A 13,093-nucleotide genomic window follows, 5' to 3' on the forward strand; every position below is an offset into this window, starting at 1 on the left:
GCTTTCAGAACTCGTTATGGGCATTACGAGTTTCTGGTTTTGTCTTTTGGTCTGACTGATGCCCCGACAGTTTTTGTGGACCTCATGAACAGGGTGTTCCACTCTTACTTGGATAAGTTCGTGATAGTGTTTATAGATGACATCGTGGTGTATTCGAAGGATGATGATGAACATGTTGTCCATTTGCGCATTGTACTGCAAACCTTGCGCCAGAGACAACTCTATACCAAGTTTTTCAAATGTGAGTTTTGGTTGAAGGAAGTGGTTTTCTTGGGACATGTTGTGTCTGGAGCTGAAATTTATGTCGATCCCAAGAAGATTGAGGCAATCTTATAGTGGGAGCAACCAAAAACGGTGACAAAAATTCAAAGTTTCCTTGGTTTAGCCGATTATTGTAGGAGGTTCGTTCAAGGGTTCTCATTGATAGCTACTCCTCTGACTCGTCTGACTTGTAAAGGAATCAAGTTTGAGTGGGATGATGTCTGCGAGAGTCAGTTTCAGGAGCTAAAGAACCAGTTGACCTCCGCTCTAGTTTTGACACTTCTTGTTAGTGGGAAAGAATTTGTGGTATACAGTGATGCCTCTAAATTGGGATTAGGGTGCGTGTTAATGCAGGATGAGAAAGTAGTAGCTTATACTTCTTGGCAATTAAAGAAACATGAGATGAATTACCCTGCCCATGATTTGAAGTTGGCAATAGTAGTCTTTGCATTGAAGATTTGGAGGCATTACTTATACGGTGAGCGTCGTCGGATCTTTACCGACCATAAAAACTTGAAATACTTGCTCACCCAAAAAGAACTCAACCTAAGACAGAGACGCTAGTTAGAGTTGATTAAGGATTACGACTTAGTGATTGATTATCATCCTGGGAAGGCAAACGTTGTAGCAGATGCCTTGAGTTGTAAATCCTCATCTTCATTAGCATCACTTCGAAATTCTTATCTTCCAATGCTACTTGAGATGAAATCTCTAGGGATCCAGTATAGTAATGGCGAGGATGGAACCCTACTTGCTAGTTTTGTTGTGAGACCCTCACTGTTGAATTAAATCAGAGAATTGCAGAAGTCTGATGATGAGTTGAAGCGAAAAGTTCAAAAGTTACGAGATAGAGAAACTAGTGAGGTTAGACTTAGTGATGATGGTATTTTAATGCTTGGGAATCGAGTTTGTGTCCCTAAGGATGATCAATTGAGACGGGCTATTTTGGAGGTAACTCATTCTTCCGCCTATACTTTACATCCTGAAAGTACAAAAATTTATAGGACTATCAAGGAAAGTTATTGGTGACCGGGTATGAAATGAGACATAGCAGAGTCTGTGACGAAATGTCTCACATGCTAGCAAATCAAGGCAGAACATCAGAAACCATCGGGTACTCTTCAACCCCTACCTATCCCTGAATGGAAGTGGGAGCACGTGACTATGGACTTTGTATTGGGTTTACCGCGGACGCAAAGTGGGAAAGATGCTATTTGGGTGATTGTGGATCGATTGAATAAGTCCGCCCATTTCTTGGCTATCCATAGCACGTATTCCATTGAGAAACTGGCTAAGCTTTATATAGATGAGATAATGAGATTACATGGAGTCCCAGTTTTGATCATGTCAAATCGAGACCCCCGTTTCACTTCTCGATTTTGGCTAAAATCCCAAGAAGCTCTTGAAACTAATTTGAAATTTTACACTACCTTTCATCCACAAACAAATGGTCAATCTGAAAGGACCATTCAGACTTTGGAGGATATGCTACGGGCTTATGTCATTGACTTTACTGGGAGTTAGGACAAACACTTGCCATTGGTGGAGTTCGCGTATAACAACAGTTTTTAGTCTAGTATTGGGATGGCACCATACGAGGCTCTATATGGGAGAAAGTGTCGAACTCCACTCTGCTAGAATGAAATGGGTGAGAGGAAATTGTTTAATGTAGAGCTTATTGATCTGACTAATGAAAAGATCAAGGTTATTTGAGAATGATTAAAGATAGCTCAAGATAGGTAAAAAAGTTACTTTGATAGACGGAGAAAAGACTTGGAATTTGAAGTTGATGATAGAGTTTTTCTTAAGGTTTTTCTTTGGAAAGGTAATGATTTGAATACTTTGAGGTATTAAGTCTTATTTGATTATACTATTGTAGTAAATTATGGTATCTTGTTGGATAATAAAAAGTGTGATTCGGTTTGCAAAGCGGGGACCACTCAATTCAAGATATATTGGACCTTTTCGTGTCATTGAAAGGATTGGACCAGTGGCATATAGACTAGAATTACCCCCAGAGTTAGATCGGATTCACAATGTCTTCCACATATAAATGTTGAAAAAGTATGTACCTGATCCCTCCCTTATCCTCATGACACCTCCGATTGAGTTGCAGGAAGATTTGAAGTTCGAGGTACAGCCTGTATGTATTCTAGATCGAAAGGATCGAGTGTTGAGGAATAAGAGGATCCCAATGGTTAAGGTGTTGTGGAAGAATGCTCGGATGGAGGAGATGACGTGGGAAGTTGAGCACTAGATAAGAAGCTAATATCCCCATATTTTCTCCGAGTCCGATAAGTGAAATTTTGAGGTCAAAAATTTTATTTTAAGGGGGGTAGTGCTGTCAAGCCTAACTTTATAATATACTTGCCATGTCATTCATGTACTTGATAGCATGTCAGCATACTTAGATGCCTCAAAAAATCGTTAAAAGTCGGTATTATACTTAGTGGTACAATTAAGTCGATTAAAGCCTCGAGCTAGTCCAAATAGAGATTTTGGGATGTATTTGAGAGTTATTGAACCTTAGAATGTCTTAAAATGGTGATTTGGAGTTCGAGGATTAATTTGGTATCCAATTGGGAATTTTCACAACTTAGGGGCAAAATGGTCATTTTGCCACTCGAGGGCAAAAAATTGGAATGTTGGACTAGATTTTTGACCAAATTTGACTAGTTGGAACATAATTTGAATTTGAGGAGTGAAAAATTTCAATTACGAGCATAAGGGCAAAACGGTCATTTCACGTGTCCACAAGAACATAATTGAAATTTTTGAAATTTTACACCATCATGACACTTGTCAAGCCCATGAATTTCACCTATTATCATTTCATATTTTGGATAATTATGGGATTATATGTGGTGGAAAAGAAAAGCCTTATTAGTTAAATTCTAAATGTGAACCAATTATATGTTGCCATGTGTCAAGTTTTTATTATTTTATAATTTCCTTTATAAACTCAACATAAACTCTCACATTCACTCTCTCATTGTCGTCAAGCCAAAGAACAAAGGGGGAAAGAATAGAAAAACCCTAAGGAGGAAAAATTCAAGAGAAATTCATTGGATTTTCGAAAAACGAAGTAATCGGAGCTAAAATTTCACGATTTAGCTTAAGATCTACCTTACCCATGCTTTCCTTTTCATTTTATATGGTTGAAACTCAAGTTTTCATGATGGAAGCATGCTGGCCGAATCAAGGGCGAAAGGTTTTGATGATGGTTTTTGATATATTTCAGGCTATCTAGGTGTTTTTAGTGTTTTGTGATATTCAGTATGAAGAACAAGCAAGAAAATAGCATGTTCTTCATCAAACCCTAATTGGCCGAATTCTATAGGGAATATTTTGAATATGAATTTTGTCATATTTCATGTTATCTAGCTTGTATTTGATGATTCGTGATGTCGGATATCAAAAACGGTTATCGAAATGTATAATTCTTTTAGTAAACGACTTGAACGATAATGAGAAAATTATAGTAAATGGACTTAGAATTGATTTCTAATCAGGTATACGAACTTATTGGAGTACCGAAAGTGCAATGAATCTATTTGGAGTTGAATTGGATGTTTTGGCTAATTAAACAATGTATAGTGCGAGTTAGGTCGAATACCATTTCAGTCCAACAACAATTGAAACTACATAGAACACCATCTTTAAGTGATTATTCGAACACTTCTCATTCAATTTCATACATTTATAAAGAGCCTGAAATAGTTTTATAACAGTTTGGCACAAATATATTGAATTACTTGTCATGTATTATGCATAGGTGGTGAGCCCTCTGGTAAAGGTAAGGATATCGTACCCGAGGACCAGGAGTAGAAGTACTCCTATTATAGTGAGTAAACAGACGATCATCTTAACTATCTAAAGTAGTTTATACTCGTTTTTATGATTTTAAAGAATAATAAATTTAAATTGTAAACTATTATGTTTTATAACTAAAGTGTTGGTTAAATGAAATGAGATTCATAATTTGGTTTGAAATTGAATCCTTGTTTTGGAAATTGAGTAAGCGGAGACTATATACTTGTATTATATATATGTTTTGACATATGGTTTGAATTGATGGCTTATGACAATGTGATGGCATGAATGGCTGGATTTGTGTTTGTGTGGAATATATGAATTGTTTTGTTTTACCTTGACAGGCTGGGTAATATCATATTAGCCATGTCATGCTGCTGAAATTTTTATTTATTTGGTGTGGTAAGTGATTAGCTTACTGCAGTGGGTGGGTTTTTGTGGACCAACCTAATAGAGGGGCACGGTAAACCTCGTTATATTTTACCTTAGTATGAGAGGTGCGGAGGGTATCTCCTAAGGTAGTTTAGAGTTCACTTCACGCCAAACCACCAAGTGAGGGTGAAACTCAGCCAACGCCAAGGAACTACTACGTTTTTAAATGTAAAAACATGTTTTATGTGTATATGTTAATTTAACAGCCTTGGCAGACTCGGTTGGATGCCCAGCGTAAGGTGTCACCGAGTACGAGTTTTGGCTCGAGCCAAGTTTTAAGAGAGTCATAAGCCTTACTGATTATTTTTGATGAAATGTAATTGTTTTATATGGTTGAAATAAGCTTTAATGTTATGAATCATATTATGAAGAGATGTTTTAATTGTCTGTATTTACTCGGCTTTAGATGTTATAGATGAACTTTGCTTACTCACTGGGTTTATAAAAACTCACCCCCTTCTTTTCACCCATTTCAGGTTCAAAGCAGTCTGTAGACAGTCGATTTTGTCGAGGGTTTATTTTTGGATTTGCCTCCTTAGAAATCGTAGGTCTACAGTTTTTTTTATTTTTGTTATTTTGGGGGTCACATGTCATTGTAAAATATTTTTGTATACCCTGGCGCTATGTGGTATTATGTATATGAATTTATTTTGTTATTACGCTGTAGTAATTGTTTACGTAGAATTTTATAAATATTGTTTTATATGAAAATGAAATATTTTATCCAATATTTTTATTTAGTTCTATTAGATAAAAATTTACTTTAAATGGATGATTTAGATACCGAAATTTTTTTTTATATATGAAATGTATATTTTTCATTTATATATTATATTTTTAGCAGGTTTCGAAATTTTTGGATAAAAATGACCAAAATACCCCTATGCGGTAGAAATTACTTTTTGATTGTCTTTGATTTGAAAATAGTCTATACTCCTTTAAAACATGATATTTAGTAACTGTTGCTCACAAGGGAGGTGAAAAACTAATGTTAGAGTCTTGCGAGGTTTCGGTTGACATTCTGTGTAAGGTATGTCTATCGGAACATCACGGTGGTTGTCAAGGGCTTGAAGAGAGTACTGGGTCGTGATAGTTATTGACTTGGGCTTACCAAGAAAAGATAAGCTCTAGGCCTAAATTCATCCAAATTATATATCACTTTCCAAATTAGGCTTCATAAGGATTTGTGAGATTGGCACTAAATTAAGGCAAAGCTACTCAAGAAAAATGCACCTAATTATCTAGTAAAGGGGTTTTAAATTGATTCAAGTATTCCATCCGCTTAAGGGGTTTTGTGTTGTGAAGTGTGATCGATCTTGTAATGGCTTCCCATTATTAGTTTTTGGGACTAAAAAATTTTGAAAAGCATTCAAAATAGAATTATTGGAGGTCCTTTTCATAAATTTTGAGAAGGTAAACACAAAGTCAAAGTTTAAGTTTGTGCGAAATAAATTTTTTTTTCATAAGTTTTATGTGATCATATTTTCTCAACATGCTCCATTCTAGATTGAACAACTAAAAGATTAGTGTCATACAAAATATTAGCAAGCATGAGGAATATTAACAAAACTAAACAAGATTATTGTGTAAATTTAAGAAATTTACGATGTGAGATCAAGGGTATCAATACAGATAAAATGGGTGAAGTTACTCAATAAAATCATTTATATCACATTAAAACTAAACATTCAAGTCCATAAATTCATAGAGTTCAATAAAAAGGTTAATACTATGTACAGAACTGACTAAAAATAATATCTCTATGAAAAGTTTTGTTCGAATGGTAAAAATTTTTTCATAATAACTTAATAAATTATTTAAATGTCTTAGACAGTCACCAGGAGCCTTTCAACAAAAAAGAAGAAAAAAAAACCAAACTCATGGCTTAGACAGTCATCAAGAGCTTCAGAAATAAAAAAAAAAAACTGTACCCTATACAACAGAAAACCTATAAAAAATGCGCCTCACTTGCTCAAAAAACCCCCCAAGAACTTATCAACAAAAAATCATAAAGGTATGCTTGGTTCGCAAGAATAGAATAACAGATAAATAATTATTATATAGTTTGGTTCATTGGAATCAAATAGAACGAGAATTGCTATTATAAATTATTCTAATGTTTGGTTGGTAGGAATAATTTTAAAAATAATTAAGAAATAAATAATAAATGATAAAAATAACATTTTATTATAATAATTAATTTTTTAATTAAAATATTTATTACTTTAATAATTTATAAATAAATATTAATAAATTATTATTTAAATGTTAATATGATTATTTTTTAATTTACAAAATATTAATAATTTATAATTAAAATATTAATTTAATTTTTAAGTTTAAAATATTAACTTTTTATAATTTATAATTAAGACTTAAACCTTTTTATTTTAAATTCATTTTCATTTTTCTTTTTCTTTTAACTTTAAATTCCTTTTAATTTAGTGAGGGAAGGGCAATTGGGTAGAGAGAGAAAGAAATGTCCAAAAATGAATAAATTGTTGTAAAATATAACTTTGAAAGTGTTGTGAAATATAACTTTGAAAGAGAATATTAGAGAGAAGCAGTAAGAATGTAAAAAGATCTTCTATTTCATTTCTTATTCTAGTGTGTCAACCATCAACTATAATGCCTTTATTTATAGGTTCATGTTGTTGAATTTTCTACTCACGCAAGTGTACGTATCGTAAAAATAATATAGAGATGAGTAGAGTGTTGATCCCACAGAGAATTGTTTAATTCTTACTGTTAACTACTAAAATTTTAACACCCTAATTTTACCCAAACAATTAAAATAAAAAAAAATTAAAACTAATAAACTAAAACTAAAACTAATAAACTAAAACTAAAATTAAATAGTAAATAAAACTCACTTAACTACCAAACCTAAGATTATAATATCCCTCAATATTTCATCTGATTATTGTCTCTCTCTCTTAACTTAGTTTAATGGATTAAGTTGCTAACCTAGAATCTTAAATTATTTACAAGTCTCTATCAAGTTTTTTATAAAAATACATATCCCAATTAATTTACTATATGTCAAGCCCAACCTTAAATTATCTACCATGTTACACATGAGACTGATAGAGTGATTGTATATTTGAACAGCCTTAGAAGAATATTTAAAAGCCGGTATTGTGCTTAGAAGTACAAGTCGATTAAGCCTCGAACTAGTTCAAATAGAAATTTTAAGGCTAAATTAAAAGTTTCACAATCCAGTGATGACTCAAAATGGTAATTCGGAGTTCGAGGATCAATTTGGAGTCAAAACGGAATTTTCACTATCTAGGGGCAAAATGGTCATTTGCCACCTGAGGACAAAATGAGAATTTGTAAAAAAGACTTTTTTGGCCCCATTTGACTTATTGGAGTATGATTTGAGTATTGGAGTATGATTTGAGGTTTAGAAGTGAAAATTTTTTATTTTCGGTATAATTTAAAGTATAAGGGTGAAATGGTAATTTTACCACCTCGGGGGCAAATCGGTAAATTTTCACCCCCGACACTTGTCAAGACCAAGGGATTTTATTCATCATGGAAATGGATAAACATGAGAAATGTGTGGTGGAGAATTAAAGAATTAAAAGTCAAATATTTAAAATTTGAACTAATAAGGAAATGCCATGTGTCATGCTTTTATTATTTTATTGTTTCTTTATAAAAAGGCATAAAAATCAGCCCACTTCTTTCATATGGCCGGCCAAACCAAGAGCAAAGAAGAACAAAGGGAGAAAAGAAAAACAAAAACCCTAGGTGGAGAAATTCAAAGGAAATTTGGTGAAAATTCAAGGAAACAAGTGACAAAAGGTAAAATTTCTTGATTTTGACTTGTGATCTACCTTTCCCATGCATTTCTCCTCATTTTTCATGGTTAAATTACATGTTTTCATGATGAATTCATGGCTGGTTAGAACGGGTATGGAGAGAGAATGATGTTAGATTGATTTGATTCTAAGTTATGTTAGTGTTTTTAGTTAGTTAAGCATGTTTAGAAACAAAACAACAAGAAAAGAATTCATTTTCCCCATGAACCTTCAATGGTCGAACCCTATGTGAAGTGTAGAAGTAATGAATTGATTTTGTGATCAAGTGAATTGGTTGAAAAATTGATGAAATGATGATTTATGGTGAGAAAATGGAATGGGAAAATTTTTAGTGATAGTGCACCACAATGTCCGAAATTTTCAAGAAGGATTGTGAGGGTTGTTAGGCTAAATTTTAGATTATTGAAATTGTATTTAGTGACTTGAAATATTAAAAATGAAATGGGGCAATTTGGAGCCAAAACGGACAGAATTATCATTTAATCGGGTAATAGGCCGAATTAGGTCAACACTGCATTTAAGCGGTAGTCGGATAAGTTGCATATCATATCATGCATATACACCGAGCCTGAATTTATTTTATAATGGTCAAGCATTAATGTGGTGAATTATGTATTGTACATTGTGGATAGGTGGTGAGCAAATTACACTGGTAAAACTACAGAGATTGTGCTTGAAGACTGGGAACTTCCTTCCATACAAAGCCTCGTATGGTGCCATCCCAATACTATATTGAAAACTGTTATTATACGCGAACTCTACCAATGGCAAGTGTTTGTCCCAACTCCCAATAAAGTCAATGACACAAGCTCTTAACATATCCTGTAAAGTCTGAATAATTCTCTCAGATTGACCATCTATTTACGAATGAAAGGCAGTACTAAATCTTAATTTAGTTTCGAGAGCTTCCTGAAATTTTGGCCAAAATCAAGAAGTAAACTGAGGGTCTCGATCTGACACAATAGAAACTGGAACTCCGTGTAATCTCACAATCTCATCTATATAAAGTTTTGTCAGTTTCTCAATAGAATACGTGCTATGGATAGCCAAAAAAGGGGTGGACTTAGTCAATCTATCCACAATCACCCAAATAGCATCCTTCCCACTTTGTATCCGCGGCAAACCTAATACAAAGTTCATAGTCACGTGTTCCCACTTCTATTTAGGAATCGGTAAAGGCTGAAGAGTACCTGACGATTTTTAATGCTCCGCCTTGATTTGTTGGCATGTGAGACATTTTGCTACAAACTCTGCTATGTCTTGTTTCATACCCGGCCACCAATAACTTTCCTTAATAGTCCGATACATTTTGGTGCTTCTGGGATGTAAAGCATAGGCGGAAGAATGAACTTCTTCTAAAATCGCTTGTCTCAATTGGTTATCCTTAGGGATGCAAACTTGGTCTCTAAACATCAAAGTACCATCATCACTGAGTCTAAACTCACTAGTTTCTCCATCTTGCAGCTTTTGAACTTCCTGTCTCAACTCATCATCAGATTTCTATAATTCTCTAATTTGATCCAACAATGAAGGTCTCACAACAAAACTAGCAAGTAAGGTTCTATCCTCACCATTATTCAACTCTCACGCGGTGGTCCACGTGAAGTGCACTCAAATCTTTACCTCTAGAGATACCCTTCCCATGGCTTTTCGATCGAGGTAAGGTATATCTAATTATGTGCCCCGTTTCTTAGGCTAGTCCATAGAACCTCCACTCCAGGGATTATGGATTATTTTATCTACCACCTGATTTATAAAATCTTTTTCTACATGACATGGTAATTTATCGCAACCTAACCTCTCAAAGCTGAATACACAGTACAAATAATTCTAACACCATAAATCAGTTTAGCCATTCATGCTCATTTATTATCATAAGCCATTCAATTTAAAATCATAAATTTACAACACAAGTAAGTAGTCTCCAATTACTCTATTTTCAAAACTAGAATTCAATTTTTCAGAAAATTTATAAAATTATTTTATAAAATCACAATTTCTCCTAAAACATAGCAATTTACCATTTAAACTCATTTTCCATAAAATCACACAATTGTATAAAACTACTCTAGATAATTAAGATGATAATAAGTTTACTCACAGTTCTAGGAGTCGATGTACTCCTAGAAACTTCATCTCAAGTAACATCGGAAAATAAGAACTCCAAAGTGTTGCTAACGACGATGAGAATTTACGACTTAAGGCATCCGCTACAACATTTGCCTTTCTAGGGTGATAATCAATCGCCAAGTCATAATCCTTAATCAACTCTAACCATCGTCTTTGTCTCAAGTTAAGCTCTTTCTGGGTGAGCAAATATTTTAAACTTTTATGATCAGTAAAAATCCGACAACACTCACCATATAAATAATGTCTCCAAATCTTCAATGCGAAGACTACTGCTGCTAACTCCAAGTCATGAGTAGGGTAATTCATCTCATGCTTCTTCAACTGCCGGGAAGCATAAGCTATTACTTTCTCATCCTGCATCAATACACACCCTAATCCCAACTTAGATGCATCATTGTACACCACAAATTCTTTTCCATTAACAGGAAGTGTTAAAATAGGAGCGGAGGTTAACCGATTCTTTAGCTCCTGAAATCGATTCTCACAAACATCATCCCACTCAAACTTAATTCCTTTACGAGTTAAACGAATCAGAGGAGCTGCTATCAATGAAAATCCCTGAACAAATCTCCGATAATAACCGGCTAAGCCAAGGAAACTACGAATCTCAATTACCGTTCTCGGTTGCTCCCATTGTAAGATTGCCTTAATCTTCTTGGGATCGACATAAATTCCAGCTCCAAACACAACATGTCCCAAGAAAACCACTTCCTTCAACCAGAACTCACATTTAGAGAACTTAGCATAGAGTTGCCTCTCACGCAAAGTTTGCAACACAATGGGCAAGTGGATAGCATGTTCATCATCATTCTTCAAATAAACCAGGATGTCATCTATTAATACTATCACGAACTTATCTAAGTATGGATGGAACACTTTGTTCATAAGATCCATAAAAACTGTCGGGGCATTAGTCAAACCAAACGGCATCACCAAAAACTCATAATGCCCATAACACGTCTTGAAAGCAGTCTTGGGTACATCCTGCTCCTTAATCTTCAATTGATAACACCCAGACCTCAAATCAATCGTAGAGAACACAATAGCGCCTCGTAATTGATCAAAAAGATCATCAATCCAAGATAAAGGATATTTATTTTTGATGGTCACTCAGTTAAGCTGACGATAATCGATATACAATCGAAGAGTGCCATCCTTCTTCTTTACAAATAGAACTAGTGCTCCCCAAGGAGAAATGATAGGGCGAATGAAACCCTTATCCACCTAATCTTGCAATTAGACTTTCAGTTCCTTCAACTCTGTTGGAGCCGTTCTATATGGAGGGATAGAAATAGGTGCAGTAACCCGGAAGTAAGTCAATAGGGAACTCAAGCTCTCGATCAAGAGGTAGTCTCGATAACTCATCAAGAAATACATCAGGAAACTCACTTACTATTGGGACATCCTCTAACTTAGGTTCCCCCTTTGAAGTATCAATCACTTGAGCCAAATAAGTCGAATACCCTTTCTGCACTAATTTTAAAGCTTTGATGGCCGAGATTACACAGGACGATAATACTCGACGTTCCCCTACAAATACAATCTCTACTCCTTCCGAATTTCGAAGAACAACTTCTTTTCAGAAACAATCTACGTTCGCTCGATGTGCAGTTAACCAGTCCATACCCAATATTAGATCAAAATCCAAGATCTCTAGAGGAATTAAGTCACCCCTAAATTCTTCCTCACCTACCCTTACCTCATAGTCTCTATAACAAGTATTTCTAATCAACTGTTCTCCTAGAGGGGTATGCACTACAATTTCTCCCTCTAATGGTGATAGGTTTCTATAAGCAATTGATGCAAATGTCATACTCACATAAGATCTATCTGAGTCAGAATCTATCAAAACATAAGCATCTTTATCAAATAAAGACATAGTACCTATCATTGCTCCAGGTCGGACTCGTGCCTCATCTTCCGTCACTACGAAAACTCTTGTCGAAGTACGAGTTTGTGCTCTCGAAGGTGGATGTGCCGGGGTATTACTCTCCACACCGGACTGTATGGCTACTCCCTATCTTGGTGGTAACCCAGAAGAATCTCTCCTCTGTATATCAGTGCGAGCTGGTGGAGATGATGCAGCTACAGTGGCTCATCATAATCGTGGGCAATTACTCCTAATATGACCCGGCTGACCACAATGAAAACATAGTGTAGGCCCCTTACACAGCCCAACATGATAATTCTCACAATTTTTGCATCTGTCAGAACCTCCGGAACTCTTCCCAAAACCAGTCATAGCAGATCTGCTAAACCTCGAAGGTTTCTATTGTGATGGTGGAAATGGAGGTCGAGGAGATGTCACTGAAACAGAAGTAGTGCTCCTTGAAGTCGCTGAGTCCTTGCCTCTCTTTGGTGGTTGACTAGAAGATACACAAGGATTTCTTCTTTTTGCAAACTCGGTCCAAATCCTCATATTCTCAGTCGCGAGCTTCTCAGCCCATAAAGCCATCTGTACCACCTCCTTATGTGGCTCCCTACCAGTCACTGTCATCCGTTCTTTAATCTCATTATGGAGCCCTTCCTTGAAATAACTGGCCTGATCTTGCTCAGATTTCACCAGATTCGGCACATATAATATCAACTCATTAAAACAAGTCTTGTACTCCTCTACAGTTAGATTTCCT

Source organism: Theobroma cacao, chromosome 3 (genome assembly GCF_053813885.1).
Source record: "Theobroma cacao isolate CCN51 chromosome 3, ASM5381388v1, whole genome shotgun sequence".
In the NCBI taxonomy this organism is placed as follows: domain Eukaryota; kingdom Viridiplantae; phylum Streptophyta; class Magnoliopsida; order Malvales; family Malvaceae; genus Theobroma; species Theobroma cacao.